Genomic DNA, 16,911 nt, shown 5'->3' with positions numbered 1-16,911 from the left:
CACCGTTACATCCAGTCTGAAACATTATGGTCTGGATGACTGGACTGTTGGATGAGTGAAAAACTGACTGGGTATTTGGCCAGAGAAGCTTGTGGTTAAAGTTTCATGCTCTACTTGGAAGGCAGTCACAGAAATTTCTCAGGGGTCTTGGACCCATCCTGTTCAACATCCTTGTCAATGACTGCACCCTCATGAAATTTGTGGATGCCACCAAGTTAGGATGTGTTTGATACACTGGATGACAGAGCTCTCTTTCAGAGGGACATGGACAGCTTGGAGTAATGGACCAACAGGAGCTTTATGAAATTGAACAAAGATAAATGTAAAGGCCTGCACCAGGCATGAACTAACCCCCTGCAATGGTACAGGGACTCACACTTTGCAGTGTCTGAAACTTAACTGGCTGGGAAGCAGCTCTGCTGAAAAAGCCCCCGAGCTCCTGGTGGACAGCATGGTGATCAGGGATGTAGCCAGTTACCTTAGTTGGTAACTACCAAGTTCCAGCTTGAGGGAAATAATTGCTCTTTAGAGCACATCTAGAAAATGACGTCCAGCTGCAGTCCTCCCCCTCCCCCAAGTACAGGAAAGACATTGATAAACATTACCAAGTTTAGGGGAGGCAGTGAGACAGCAGGGTGGAAGCCCAGTGCTGCAAGGAAAGGCTGTGGGGGCTGGCTGGCTGGGAGTAAGGGAGGCCTTGCAACACCTCCCAGCAGCTAGGGCACTGATGGGTCAGTACAATGCGGCTGTGCTCAGCACAGGGTGGGAGAGAGAGAGATGGCTCATAAACTGAAGCAAGAGAGTCCCAGAATGGATGCAAGAGAGAATTTTTCCCAGGAGAGCATTCAGACAGTGAAACAAGGGCTTGGAGAAGTTGTGCCTTCTCTGTCCTTGGAGGTTTTCATACCCCAAAAGTGGGTAAAGCACTGAGCCTAGTCTGAACTCACAGCTGACCCTGTTTTGGGCCAGGATTGGACTATGGACCTCCTGAGGTCTCTGTCAGCCTCTGATTATATGATTCTCCTAACCCATTGCTCATTCCAAGATATTACTTATTAAACATTCACCATCCAGATTATCTTGGAAGACCTTTCATTTACTTCAGTTGCTAAATAGGCTATTACAAAATCCCCAAAGAAAAAAAAAAACTCTTTTGTTTTAATTAAGTAGCTAGCAGGTTTTGTATGTAATCTATCTATCTTTCTCCTGCTCCCTGCCTCCAAGGTACCTGCAGTTTGTCTTTGCCTTTTTGATTTATAACTACAATTGGTAATGGAAAAGCATGGTCACAAGAAAGGGAGCAATGAAATTTGCCTAAACAAACTGAATGGTAACAGAAAAAAGGAAAAAAAAAAGGGGGGGGGGGAAGAAGCTATGTATAAGCAAATGTCTTAGCATATGTTTCTTTTCAGTGAGCTACTATGCTTAGATATTATATTATACTTTTCGTGATCTTATTTTCTAGTTATTTTATGGTGTAGAGTAAAGGATAAAGCAGAAAAAACTTTACTGTGAAGTAATGTTTCCACTGAAGTCAATGGGAATTGTGGTTCAACTCTGTGTCTTCAATATATACATACAGGAAATAAACACCTAATAGAAACTGAAGTGTAGACAGTTCACTTGAAATTAAAGGTTGGTTAAAAGTGATCAGAGGAAACTAAGGTAACTATTCTAGAACTTAAAGGATATATCAGGAAGTACTCATGTACATACAGCAGTTGCTGATAAAAAAATTCAGTTACATTGACATTCATTGCAATAGGAATTGATCCATGACTAAAAAGTGTGCAAATCTACAAAAGCTGTTAGGACTGTTTTTCAGTCTATGTTAATGAGAAACCAACTAGATCAAATAAAACATTCAAACTTAAACTTGAGGTAATGAAGACATGGTAAACTAAAATACAAAAATGGGGTAACATATACAAAATACATATATATAAAATGGTTTGTTCAAAAAACAACAGAGAAATACATGAATTTAGAGAAAACTGATTTGAAGATAAATGTGTGTGAGACAAATATTGGAAACAATTACATATGAAATGTAGAATAGAAAAACTGTAAATGCCAGTGCATTTAAAGGTAAAACAATTTTCCAGTTGGATAATGGCAAGTAGTCTTTTGTTTAGCTTTGAAGTAAGTAGCAGTATATAGAACAGTGTTTTAAAAAGGCATGGTGGATTTGCAAAACTGGAGAAATTAGCTGTTTTAGATTTTTAGAAAGAAGATAAAGCAAACACATAAGACTCCTTATGACCATTTTCACCAAAAAACAGTGATACTCAAAGTCAAGGTCCATTTGAAGCCTAAAAACAATAGAACAGGTCTCTGGACTGCCTGTTCTATTAGATCACCTTTCTGAAGCATGCAAATATTCCAGTGACATGCTGACTTCACAGAAATATTCATTTATTTCAGACCCCTCAGCTAAGGACTTCAATCATAGTTTTAATTTATATTAATGGAAACTTGTGTGAGATGGATTTTCAGACTTGCTGAGCATTTGGCAGGTCTCATTGACTTCAAGCAGGGCTTTAGAAGCTCAACAGGTCTGAAATATCCAGCTCTCCAGGGAAGAAAGATCTGAGTCCCAGAATTCATAGCAAAATCAAGTTTTTGAGATGGAATGGACAAAAGCAGAAGGCAAGTTTGCCTCAATGAGGGAACAAATATAAACATAAAAGCAGTGATTTAGGAACATGAAACAGAAAGAATCAAAACTATTCCCCCCTCTTCTCTCCTCTTTCCTTCCCCTTCCCTTTTCCTTTCTCTTTCCCTTCTCCTCTGGTGCAGAGATCCATTACAAGGCCTCCTAAACATCTACTGAGGAATGTGAGTGGGAGGACTCATCTTAAGAATGAACTACGCTTGTACAAATAGACTGCAAGCTGTAAGCAAACTTGGGAAAGAACAGGGTTATCCTGTACCTGAGAGTCCTGGTGCTAACAACACAAGTGATACAAGAGCATTGTGGATACCGCAGTGACATACTACTGACTGAAAAGTTTACTGTGACCTTTGATTAAAATAGACAGATTTTCTTTGCATTGATTTACCTGTCATATTTTGATCATGTTGGTTTTATGCAAATAAAATGATTTCAGTCCTAGGCAAGACTGTGAGTGAATAGTTAATGTTTATAAATAGCCATAAACTACATTATCTGTATGTATAGAGAAAACAGAAAAAGTAGGTGTTATACTGGTACAAATAATATTAAATATTGTATAGCTGCTTTTGGCTATTTATCCCTTGTCGCCTTCTGATGCGACACTCTCCCGTTCGCCTGAGACGGCACGGAGGCTCCCCCAGCCTCCGGGCCAATGAGCACTGACACCAATATGAGGATGCTGCAAATGGCGTTTATTGTACGCATGTATTTGCTTATATACCTACAAGCATACTGCTATCTCTACGTCATATCCTTCCTCTTCCTTCCTCTTTCCGTGCCATCGCGAGATCTTCCGATCGCCGTTCCCTACATCTCCCCCTCCCCATGCTTTGACTATGCTATTTGCTTTAAATTGCCGTGTCGCGGGTTAAGCGTTCATAGTGTGGGTGTGGGTGGGACCACCCCTTTTCTAGCAGTTGTCTTACCAAGCATCTAAACACTAGTCTACATACTAATATACCTAGCACGAGCATCAGTAGCAGGTGCAACTCTTCTATTAGTAATTGCCTGGCCCATGGTCCTAGCCCAAGCCAATTACCACTACTGAACCCAGAAGGTCAAGCTCTTGCGGGTCCCAGGGCAATGACGCATTCAGCGTGTCAATGCTCTCTCAGCTTTGGTAGGTCTACGGTCAAATTCAATGGGACCCCTATTAAGCATGTCTTAAAAGGGCTGCCCCGCACCCACCAACATCAGGCAAAATTGCTTATTTCCTGTCCGGTTTGTCAGGTGAGCCATAGATTGTTACTACCCCATTTCGCTAACATTGGTTCGCCTTTCACCCCTTGGAGTTCCAGTCCCAGCATCGCTACGAGGAGAGCTACTTGGGTTGCTCCCCCTGCCATCTTCTAGGGTTTTCTGGTTATGCGTTCTTCTTGCGGTTTCACGCGCCTTTTCTCATCTGTTCTTCTTCTCCTGTCTGCTGTCTTTGCTGCTAGAAGGGATCATCGGCTTTTCAGGGTGGTCCTCCCCTGCAATAAAACTCAGACATTCATTAATTCACCTGACTCTCTGCTTCCTGTCTTGTCCTTGCCCTGAGGTCTGGGCGTACCCACTTCATAGGGACCCATCTTACCATTTCTCCCTGCCTGACCGCTGCATACCCTCGTCCTTGGGTTACCAGCTGCCACCCCTCTTCCCATTCCCCTTTTTCCGGGATTCGAACCTTTACGTCTGGTCCCTCGTGCATCGCTCGGACCACCCAATGCTTTTCCGCTGGCGTCTTGTTCTCCTCCCCCCTGATGAACTGATTCAGACCGAATAAGGCGCGCATAATTATTTCTGATTGTTTGTGCGCGGGGATTCTTTGTGTATATCCTTCCCCCTCCCCAAGAATCTCGATCCTTTGCTTTAAAGTGCGGTTTGCTCGCTCGACAATGGCTTGACCTGTGCTATTATAGGCAATACCGTGCACTAGCTTAATTCCCCACCGTACGGCCCATTCTCTCGTGCTTTGCGCTGTGAAACACGTGCCGTTGTCTGTTTTAATAGTTTCTGGGGCACCCAGCCAGGCCATTGCCGTGTGCCAATGCAACTGTGCCGCCCGCGCTGTGACTCGTTTATGTTGGGTCGCAACGATGATACCGCTGTGTGTGTCTACTGTGACAGCCAGCCAGGGCCGTGGTCGAAGTCGCTGGCACATTGTGAAGTCCGTTTGCCATATTTGGTTTCCTTTCAGCCCCCTGGGGTTGATGCCGGCGCCCCACAGGGGGGTTTTTTGGCAATACGGGCAAGCCGCAACCACTTCATGAGCCGTGGTGAGGGGGATGTTGCAGCTTTCTGCCAGTGCTTTTGCACCAACATGGAGAAGGTCGTGCACCTGCCTTGCTTCTGCGACTGTCCACACACCTTTGGCCGCTTGATCGGCTTTATTGTTGCCTTCTTGGTACACTCCTTGGATTGCCTCATGACTCCGAACATGAATAACAGAGGCAGTGGCCCGCCATTGTTGTAGGGCTTCTTCTAGCATTAGCGCAATGGGCGATCCGGCCCATCCGGGTAATGACATGTTGTGTAACAATTTAAAGACGAACATGGAGTCTGTCACTACATTCAAATGCTCTTCTGGCCACATTTGTAATGCCTGCGCCACAGCTCGGGCCTCTAGATGCTGTACGCTACTGTCCGGCTCGCTGATCTTCACTCGGTGCCATTGGGCCTTTTGATCTTGCCACACAACAACCGCTGCCCTGGTCACCGATGATGCGTCGGTGAACACTGTGCGCCCTGGTGCAGGTCGCTGTAGCACTCGGGCTTTCAGATGGGGCCGAAGGACGGTGAGGTGTGTATACATCTCCAGCACAGGTGATAATCTGATTGTTCCTGGGAATCCTTCTAAAGCTATTGCTATACTATCTTGTTTCTGGACCACGCTGTCCCATTGACTCCTTTTTACCGGCAGGTAAATGGACTCAGGCTCCTTCGCGAAGTGCCGAACGGTGGCGGTTCGTCCCTTCTGTATCATCTGTGCCAACGCTGTTACGATTGTGACGTATGCCGTACTTATTTGGTTTGACACTATCCACCATACGACTTCCGGACGCTCCGGTGTCCCTTGTCCTAGAACGCCTATGGCTCCTGTTCTTGTAACTGCCACGTACAGATTGATAGGTCTGGCCGGGTCGTATCTCGTTACTCCGCCGTTTGCCATGAGATCTTCTATTTTTCGGAGGGCTTCTAACGCGTTCGGTGTCATCTGCCTCGGTTCCCATGGTTTGTGGCCCTTGAGCAACTCGAACAGTGGCTCCATCCACTCCTTGGGAATACCTATCAGCCCTCGCAGCCATTGGAGAGCTCCAACCAATTGCTGTACATCATGCAACGTCCGTATCTCTCTATTGAGCTTTATCAGCTGTGGGACCACAGCTCTGGGGAGGATGGTGGTTCCCAGATAGTCGACAGATTCTCCCCTTTGCGTCTTTGCTTTCTGGACGTACAATCCCGCTTCATTTAGGCAGTTAATTACTGCCTGTTCTGCCTGATCAGTTTCTTGCTGGGTCTCTGCAGCTATTAGGAGGTCGTCCATGTAATGGATGATAAGCGCGCGCGGGAGCTGCGCTCTTACCGGCTGCAATACCTTAGCTACTACCGCCTGACAAATCGTAGGTGAATTTTTTATGCCCTGCGGGAGGACTGTCCATTGATATCGCACTGCTGGCTCCTGCAGATTCTCTGAGGGCGGTGTGAAGGCAAATCGAGCTTTGTCCTGAGGGGCTAATGGTATAGAGAAAAAGCAATCTTGGATATCCATCACCACCACTGGCCAATTCTTTGGTATTGCTGATGGTAGTGGCAACCCTGGCTGGAGGGCACCCATCGCTTCCATCTGCTGATTTACCGCTCATAGGTCGTGCAGTAATCGAAATTTAGACTTATCCTTTTTGTATATCACAAATATAGGAGTGTTCCAGGGACTGTGGCTTTCCTCCAGGTGTCCCTGCTCTAATTCTCTACTTACTATTTGTCGGGCAGCCGCCAATTTGTCCGCTGTCAATGGCCACTGCTCTACCCACACAGGCTCATTGGAGCACCATGTCAGCGGGACAGCGAAATGAGCCCCGAGGAGGTAGGCAGTGGCCCTTACCCTAAATTTGTCAGGTGAAAGCCGCTTTGCAATAAGGCATCTCGCCCTAACAATGGTTCCCCTATGGCAGTTATGTACGGCCGCACACGGATGATCTGAGCAGGCCTATCCGGGTCCTCCAATACAATTGTGATATCGGTTTCAGAAATCATAGCCTCCGCCCTGCCTCCCACTCCATCTAACGAGCTTGCCACTTTTGCTGGCCAACTCGATGGCCACAACCACGAGGGCACACATGTAACATCTGCCCCCGTATCTAGCATCATTATTAAGGGGATGCTAGGAGGACCCGCCCCTGGTGGGCCTATCAGATGCGCTTTCACTCGGGGTCTCTTCTCACACCCTAAGACCAGGGCCACGCGGGGTTTCCCTTCGGAGTTTGGTCGCTGGAGCTGTCCATCCGCGGTGTGTTGTTGTTGACAGGGGCTACTTGAAGCCGGCTCACCGGGGAGGGGTGGCCCCCTAGTTGCCCTCCCCGCTTCTCGTTTCCCGACCGCCGACAATCTCGTACTCTGTGTCCTGGTTTTCCACAGGCCCAGCATGTAAGGCTCCCCATACCCCTTGTTGGGCGCGCGTAACTTCCCTTATTCGTGCACTGTGCTCTCAAATGGCCCATTCGCCCGCAGCCAAAGCATGGGCCTCCTTTTGGACCTCCTCTAGCTCTAACCTCCGGCATTGCCATAACTGCTGCAGCAATCTGTAGGGCTGTGGTCTTGTCCCGGTGTTCTAATACGTACTTGATCGTCTGCCCTAGACTTGCTCCCTTAGGCGCTGTTCTTAGGATTTCTTTTGTCAACTCGTTGCCCTGTTGTTTGATACATTCCAACATCACCGCTCCTTTTGCAGCGTCTGGTAAAGATGCAAGTTCTACTGCTGCCTGTAGCCTGTCACAAAACTTGTCAAACGGCTCTCCCACTCTCTGCTTCACAGTGGTCCATGGCTCTGCCTGCTGCACCAGTGGCCCAATATCATCAAAGGCCTTTCGAGATGCTTCTGTTGTCACCAGTATCTCCCGAGGTGTCAGGCCCGCTGCCTGCTGCTGGGGTGTAGCCATGGCCGCATCATTTCCTCTTAACCGCGGTAGGGTGGATTGGCCCAGTGGGTTCTGCGGGTCTGCCTGTGCGGCCATCAACGCCTGCTGCAAGCGCGAGGTCCACGCTTCTTTCCACATAAGGACCATCGTGGGTGATAAAACCAGTCGCGCGAGGGCGCGACAATCCCACGGTATTAGGCCTCCCGCGTGCGCCGCGTCCAGCAATGTCTGTGTCACCGGGTGTCGCAGGCCCTGTTCTTGCACTGCTTTCAATAGCTGTTGTACAGTCTTTGGGTCGAGGGGCATCCATTCCACTGCCCCCCCCCCCCGGGGGCAACTCGTACTGGGAAGGCCCCTATTGGCGCACGAAACTTGAGGCCACTCAGGGCACATTCCGTCGCTATCAGTTTCCAGTCTGTTAGGGGAATTTCTTTTCCCCCTCCCGCTTGGGCAGAACCTGCTGTCTCTGATGGCCCTCTTTGTTTAGCTATTGCCTCTGATAGCCCTCTTTGTTTAGCTGTTTCTTCTTCCAGAGCTGTAAGCAGCATAAACATCTGCTCCATATCTCTTGTGACTTTCCTCCTCTTTTTTTTTTTTTTTTTTTTTTTTTTTTTTTTCTCCTTCGCCTCTGACTGCGGCGGGGGAACTCCGCCCTAGTTGCTGCACCTGAGTCTTCAGTCTCCTCCTTCCGCAATGCTGGTCGACGCCCACTCCTCTCTCGGCCAGCGCCATCTTTCCCCAGGTGCGGCACCCTCGGTCTTTCCCCTGCTTCTGGTCTTTCCCCTGCTTCTTCTCTTCTTTCGTCCTCCCACTGCACCCGAATCATGGTCCCCGGTAGCCAGTCTCGGGGATCATCCACTATAATTGGTCTTTCCTTTTCTTCTGCCTCCTTCACTTTCACCTTGCTTTCTTTTCCTCTACCTGCCTCTGGCTTTTTCATATCTCGGTCTCCACAAAGGTCTCCTGGTTCTCCTAGTTCTCCCCCTTCCATCGCCCTCATTTCTTTCCACGGATACCGCGGCGGAGGCGGAGAAGAGGGCGTTATTGGGTAAGCCTCTGGAGTTTTTGCCTCCCCCTCTCCCTGCTCTGGTTCTTGATTAACCGCCTCCTCCTTTATGTCTGTTTCCACACTCTCCGTTTTCACTTCATCCCCTACTATCGCCTCTCCCTCTATCGCCTCCGTTCGCTCCTCTGCGTTCGCTGCTGTCTGTGTTGCCATTTCCGCGGACATGTGTAGCGCCGCGCGGGCAGCCTGCCAGGTCTCAAGCTCCTCCCTAGTCCTTTCTAAAATGATCGTTATATCTCCCCACGTCTTAAGCTCTGCGGCCTTCTTAGTGGCCATAGCTCTCTGAGCAAGTGCTCGAGTGCACTTCTCCCAGTTAGAAGGGGAAAAAATGTCCCCTGGTCTAACTATCGCTCCATCTTTCAGGAGCCGCCCGACGCAGTTCGCAACTGCATTCGCTCTCATAGAGAGCACCCATTCCCGGGCACCCACGCGTACAACCTTAAGTACCGCGTCCATGATCCGGATCCTCTCGACCGCCTGCGGTCCGCCGTCTCAGCTATCACGTCGGGGTCACCACTTGTCGCCTTCTGATGCGACACTCTCCCGTTCGCCTGAGACGGCACGGAGGCTCCCCCAGCCTCCGGGCCAATGAGCACTGACACCAATATGAGGATGCTGCAAATGGCGTTTATTGTACGCATGTATTTGCTTATATACCTACAAGCATACTGCTATCTCTACGTCATATCCTTCCTCTTCCTTCCTCTTTCCGTGCCATCGCGAGATCTTCCGATCGCCGTTCCCTACATATCCCTACAAAGATTAGGTTAAAACGTCTAGATTCCAGCCTCAAAAACTCTTATAATTTAAGAATGAGGGGCTGAGAACTGTGTATTTTTCATTATGAAATATTTATTCATTTATTCAATGAATTTCCTCTTACAGTTCTAATTTGGACAAAGTAGTCTCCCATATCTGCAACATAACAAGGTGATTTAGTGCTGCTATACAAGCAACAATTGACAGAGAGTGATCCCTATATAGAAGGATTATAGGGTTTCAAATATGCCTATGTTTATGTGTGAGTTTAGCATAACACTAACATTATCCAATTAAAAATCACAATAACTTTATCATTGTGCTTAGATCAAAGAACAAATAGCTGCAGAGAATTCAATTAAAAGTTATTGATGTAACATGCTGGTACCATCTCTTGTTTAATCTAGAGTCTTTTATCTTAATTTATATTTGGGTACAAATTCCTCTCTGTGTTTGTCTTCACCACAGTGTTCTTGAGTGATTAATATCTAGTGACAATACTCAGGCTTACCTAATCTTAGTGTTAGTAACCCAACTGCAAAAGCAAATGTTTTTGTATAGTGGCATCTCTCTGGGCCACGCAAACACCACTTCTGAAGGTGTTATCCCATGGTTTCCAGTGCTACAACTCTGTAGACCTGCTATATAGTTCTTTTTGTTTCCTGGTGACCTGACAGAGAGCTTGCTGGCCTCACGCTAGCCATTGGAGGGCTGCTGGTCTTCAAGTGCTCGTACCTGCATATATGCTGATGGGGTATCAGCCTTCCTGAAACAGGACCTCGTCTACAGACTGCATCCTCAGGAACAGAGGTTTTCTGTGTGTGGGAAAGCTGTACTGAGTACAGGACAATGCCTTCTGTCTGCAAAGTCTCCAAGGATTGTACAGCTCAGAAAGAATAGGGTCTGTCTTTCTGACTTTCCAGCATGGCCGGCTCTGCTCAGGAGCTGTGTCTTGGAGGGTTCCCAATGGGTTGATGAGGGATGACTGTCAGGGAGGAAGCACATGACCTGAATTCCCCCCTCCTACTGTTTAGTCTAGCTCCTCTCCAACCACTTCTGCCTTCTGATCTGTATGTTTGCCAGAGGTCTGAGATCATTAACTTTTAGAAACTTTTCTGTCCTCTGTATGTAGGTGTGGCGGACAGATGAGTGAACTTTTGCCTTAAACATTTCTTGGTACATAAGGTGCAAGCAAACCAAAACCCCGAACAAGCCATCTGTTCCCAGCGGAAACAGGACTGAGCTGCTGCGACCCCTGAAATGGTCTCCCTGCGACCATTCGGGACACACCGAGCCTGCGCTGAACCGGACCACGATCGGACAGAGACTTTGGGACCTGGACTGCAAATTACTGCCGCTTAACACAACTTTTATAAAACTTGCTTAGCCGCACTCCCTAGTTCAGTGAGAAAGGGCCCCAGAGCTGGTGCAGACTGGAAAGATAAGGGAGTTACAAGCAGTTTGCATTCCTATGCGTCACACTCCGGGAAGGAGGATGTCAAGGCATTGAAGTGAGGCCTGCTTGGGTGCCAGGACCCTGGGAAACAAAGCCTCCCCTCACTGCTGAAACAGTGTTAATTAGGGGGGGTCTGGATTATATCCTCCTCGTCAGGACCTTGGAAGATAACACCTACTTTCACTGCTGGGGCAGTGCTAATTGCTGGAACAACACTTGTTTGTCAGGGCCCTGAGAAAGAAGGGCAGAACCCGAGGAATCAACACATTTGTCAGCAGAAACCGCAACAGTAAAGATAAGGGAGAAAAGCAGCCTGCCTGGGAACAACGATGAGACCCAATAGGGAGCAGGAGACCCCAGACCCAAAAATTACTATTGGTCTGAACTATTGGGGTGGGAAACTTAATTTGAAAAAGCTATAATTGCCCAGGGATTTCTTTGTTCAGGGTCCCTCTTCGGAGGCACCCAACTCGAGCTGTAACCACTGCATGCATGTCATTACAATTTATTTATTTAATTTGCCTTGATTTGGCTCCAAACTTTTCAGCGGGAACCTAGGGTCGGACCCTGCTCGAGTTGTAATTGCTGCACGCGCATCGCTAAAATTTACACCCAGGGTGAAGAGGACCAATGGGACGCCGCTGGATCCACGGGTGGTGATATCTCTTTCTCTCTCCCCCTTTTCTCTCTCTCTCTTTCTCTCTCTCTCTCTTCCCCTTTGCCTTTCCTCACCTTTTCTCCCCACTCTGTGGAAAATAAATTTAAAAGGTTGTACGATATTTGACCGGTTTTAGCGTCTTAATCTCGTCCTTGGGATCGTAACGAAACCCTCCCGATATTGGATCGGGACAGTAGGTTTGTGATCAAAGCCCATATGGTACATTTATCCCTGTGGTTCATCTACTGAGTGCCAGCAGCCTTACCTTGGTTCTCTCCTTCTATTTGTGGCTAAATACTAAAAGGAAGTTTCAGACTTTTTTGGAAATGACTCAAAGTCATTCTTCAGCTGCACATTTAGCTAGAGCTAACTTTGCTTTTTGAGCTGCTTTAGCTGCTGACTGCTATTCTTTTGGGATGAACTAGAAAAGTATAAGCAGCAGGTAAAGTGTATAAAAAGCTACATTCACATGGATCTTGTCACCATTAAAATGATCATAATTTTCCAGACTCACTTGAGATGTACACAGTATGTCTCCTTCCCACCATCCCTTTGATATTTTTCGTAAAGTGCTCTTAATTACACTGTTTCCTTCAAAATAATCATTTTACTATTATGTAGATAAAATACACATTCAAAATGCAGTTTCCCCCTCTGTGGGATATTCTCATTATCACACTCCTGAGTAGTAGAACAGAATCATCTGAAACAGAGACTGAAAGACTCTGGGGTCCTTACTCCTAGCCTGCCTGTGAGAAGGCTTGCAGTTGGGTCAGTTACTCTGCTCCTTTCCTCTCTTTTTGTCAGTCCCCATTTTACAGTTTCAGGTGACATATTTTACCTATTATTCCACAAAAAATATATATATTTAACATAAAAAAAATCTCTTCTGCCAGTGCTTTCTTCACTTACATATGAGGCATTTATGTGCTCATAAGAACACAAATGCCTGCATATATGTGTGCAAGTGTATTTATACACACATAGATATATAAAATATAGACATTTATAGAAGTTTATTTATATATGTATATGTATTAAGATAATACTTCTATTCCAAAACCCAAATATTTCTGTTTCTGTTTATGGATAGTTTTTAAAAGCATAAATTATGGGGTATCAGGCTTAAAATAGCAGCTGTAAAATAGCAGTTCCTTTTTGCATATTGAGATATACATTGAGAATGGAAGCAGAAATTAGCATAAAATAGTAGAAAGATTATTATATCAGTAACTATCAAGAACCTGATCAAACAGTAAAGCATCAGTGTTCCATGTGCAGGTGGGGTCCAAATGCTGATTGCATTCAAAAAATATGTTTTGCAGCACAAACCCAGCAACCAGCTCTGCCTCAAGACTGATAGATATTTCTTAGTGTCCCTAATATGGAGGAAGTGACAACAGTATCACAGCTCCAAACAATTAGCTGTTCTAAGAGCTTTCAAAAGTCTTTTGAGACAATGACATTGTTTTGGGGCTAATACTTCTTCCTACCCCTACAGGATTTTTATGCTGAACATTGTCATCAAGACACACGAATAAGTGTGATTTTAGTCTTTACTCCTTTTTTCTTTGCTAGCGAATTTCAGAAGAAGTTGTTTCAGTTGTCCAGGATCAGCAGCTGAGGAGAACAGTAGCCTGGCAGGACACAACAGAAGAATTTCTGTACTGAAAAGCAGTAATAATGCAAATCTTTAAGAGATGATAGCTATGGAACCTACTGAAATCAGTGGACACACTGATTTTTCTGTCCATACGCCGTGTGGCCTTACAAATTATCTTTCTTTTCTTGGCTCCTAGTTACAGTGACAAGAAAGTGATATTTCTTTTTGCAAACTCACAGAAAAATGATTGAGCTAGAGTCAACATATTGGTACCTTACCATATTTTTTTTTCTTTATTTATACTATTTTTTTTCCAAATGCTATGAAACCTTTAGATTCTATCAATTTACCAACCTCTTATAGGGAACCTCACCTTGAAGGTGAGTCACTTGAAACATTTGATCCATGGCATGAGAAACAGACAAAAAAGATCAAAAGAGCATGAGTAATAACATGGATAGTTACTTTCATTTCACAAGTTACTCTGATCAGAAAAACAGTATTTCTCAGGCCTTGTTTACACATGCAGGGTTTTCTTTTTCCAGAAATTATTATCCCAAATCTATTTCAAATAAATTAAGTTATGTTTAAATTAATAAATTAAGTTATGGTTTAATTAAGTTATGTTTAAAACAAATGTAGGCAAAATTTAACATCTCTAAATATACAACAGAAGGAGCTCTGGTAACAAACTTTGTCAAGAACCTCTGGGAAAGTCGTGTGTGAAATTGAAGAAATCAGGACAGCGAAAAGATGATCAATATCATTAGTTAATTAAAGTGTCATTAGGAATCAAGGACCATATAGTTGTTCTACATGAAAATATGGAGCTATTCACCTCTTTTGCATCTGTCTTCAGACTACATGGATTCAACTCTGCATGCAAGAAGGATCCTACTGGATAAAACAAAAGGTCTATATAGCCCAAGTATTACGTTTCTGACAGTGGCCAACAGCAAATAACTAAGAAAAAGAATAAGAATGGGACAGACACGTAGCAATTTTTTTCCAGAATGTTCTCCATCTGTCCAGTGAGTTGTGGCTTCAGAACCAGGACTGTTGTCTTTGTATTTGATAACACTGACTTCATTTTAACTCATAAATATTACCTTTAACTAATAAATATATTTACCCATCTGCTTTTTTTTCCAGCATATGAAAATCTGTTAGTATCATTACAGTCTGGATTTCTATAGTTTAAATGAATCAACAAGTAATAAAGATCTTGTCTGGAACAAAATCTGGGTTAAACATTTACAAGGTTTTTAAATGATTGTAGCATATTCATTTTGGTGCTCTGCTGGGGCTTTGGAAGGTTTTCAGCATCTTTGATCTGAACTGGCTGCACTACTGCTGTAGTTTCTCTATACACTAATGGGCATGGACTCCGTGGTAGATATTTATATGAGTGGGTGTTTAGTGTCAGTTTAGATCCCACCAGGTCTGTAACTGCCTCTAGGAGGGAGTGGAAGTCCTGTCACATTTTGCAGCCCCATGAAGATGTCTCAGACTACTGAGGACATCTAAAATGACATTTGACACTGATATTGAGGCACATGAATGACTCCCACAGTTAAGACTTCAAGGAAGTAGGAATCTGTTAGCTCAATGATCTTAGAGCTGGTGCTGAAACATATGAAGAGATAGCAAAGATATAATGAATATGTGCTTCTTAGCAAAAGAAAAACTCTTCCATAAGTCATAAAGAACGTTCCTTAACTGAAACTTGAATTTATAAATTCCATGCAGATCATTTTCTCAGGTCATCTCAGAGGACACGACTACTTCCCATGGTACTTTCCATTTTACTTCTGATCTTCCCTTCCAGGGTCCTAACCAGGCGTACCGAAAGATGTTTTCCAGACAAATTTGATTATTGTACATCATTATATTTTTCCTCTCTAAACCGATACTTTAAAAATCAAGTCTGAGATGATATCAAAAGGTTGCTGGTGAGCTTTGTGAGACACTAGAAAAGAAAGGAAAAGAAAGGAAAAGAAAGGTTTGAGATCTTCAGCCTGACTGAATATATCATTCTAGCAGACCAGAGTCAGCTTGATTCATATTAAGCATATCACATTGAAAGGGCTAAGAATTACCTTACCAGGGCCACTTTTGAGTACAGAGGATATGCGTAAATATAACAGACGAAGGAGAAGGCAGTGGGTCCTAGAACAGCAATCCTCTGTTTTCTGGCTATGCTCAAACAGGTACCCAGCTGGTGAGATTTCAAACACCCTACCTTACCCTAACCTACACCTAGGCGCTGTACACAATGTTGCAATGGCAGCAGCAGCAATGGTTTTGTCTCCTCATGTAGGACTGTAGCTGAAGAGGAATAAAATATGTCATATGCAGTCCTGGGCTTGAAACAGAGCAGCTGTTGCTGGAGAAGAAATAGTATTATAACATTTTATTATACAATACTTAAAATGTCATGTCTATTAAAATAGTGGCATATTAGTATATGTAATTGTTGGATTGTAGAAGGGAAATTGAACAACATTTTGGAGCATTAAACATGGAAACCTGATGATTTTGACACAGTCATGGAACCAGTAAGATAAATAAAATGTGTTCATTTTATTGTTGCTTAGTTCAAGTTAATGTATTTAAAATACTTTTCCTGCAGAGAAATGTTACTTGCATCAGTTGATTAGCTCAGTAGACAGCCAAATGGTGTTTGCTGTTGTTTTTCCACAAAATAAACAACTCATGAATATAAATTTGTGCTATTTTAATTCTATTTACAACTTTTTTTTGTTGTGATTGGGGATAAAAATGAAGGTATACATTTACATATCACATGCAAAAATGTAGTGTTCTTATTTGCAGTCTGTTGTGAGCAGCCTTGGGTACACAGAAATTCTGACTCAGCCACAGACTATAAGGAACTGCTGTTTTGTAAAATAATCACATAATTGCAGCTCTCAACATTTTCTCTTTAAATGTCTTTTTCTGAAGGGAAAAACACAATTACATATAATGAAAGAAAGCAATTATTAAACTTTGTCAGGTGCTTTCTCTGTTACATGGCAAGATACTAAACTGTTTCCAAAGAAATGAAGAGAAAAAAAAGCAATATTTTGACCATTATCCAAGATTTCATCTGGATTATAATTATACAAGACTGTAGGCTGTTTCATGGTAAATTTCTCTGAAGCACCTGTAGAGTTCACGCTTGCAAAATTGCTTAGATGTTTCTGTAGTCAGCTTCAGTGGAATGATGAAGGCGTTGTAACTTATTTATTCTTAAATACAGGAGCTGTGTAAAGAATGGATCTTATTGTTTGTTCTAGTAATTCTTTCATTTCTTGTGCATATGTGTGTGTTGTAATGTACACAAGAAAGATGGTTTTTTTATTCAAACAATGTCTTTTTGGTTGAAGGCTTTTTGTTTATGGAATTCCTGGAAGCTACGTTTCACATAGACCAAATTATTCACTGTGGAGAGATACAGACTTTGTTCTGATTAGGGAGATAATAAATTCTGATTATAATATTTGATTATAGTGTACGTTAGCTAGCAAAGTTGGATTAAACAGTATTCTTTTCAGTGGGAATATACTGATTTA

This window comes from Dromaius novaehollandiae, chromosome Z (assembly GCF_036370855.1).
Source record: "Dromaius novaehollandiae isolate bDroNov1 chromosome Z, bDroNov1.hap1, whole genome shotgun sequence".
Taxonomy (NCBI): domain Eukaryota; kingdom Metazoa; phylum Chordata; class Aves; order Casuariiformes; family Dromaiidae; genus Dromaius; species Dromaius novaehollandiae.
Note: the sequence above shows the minus strand (reverse complement) of the source record.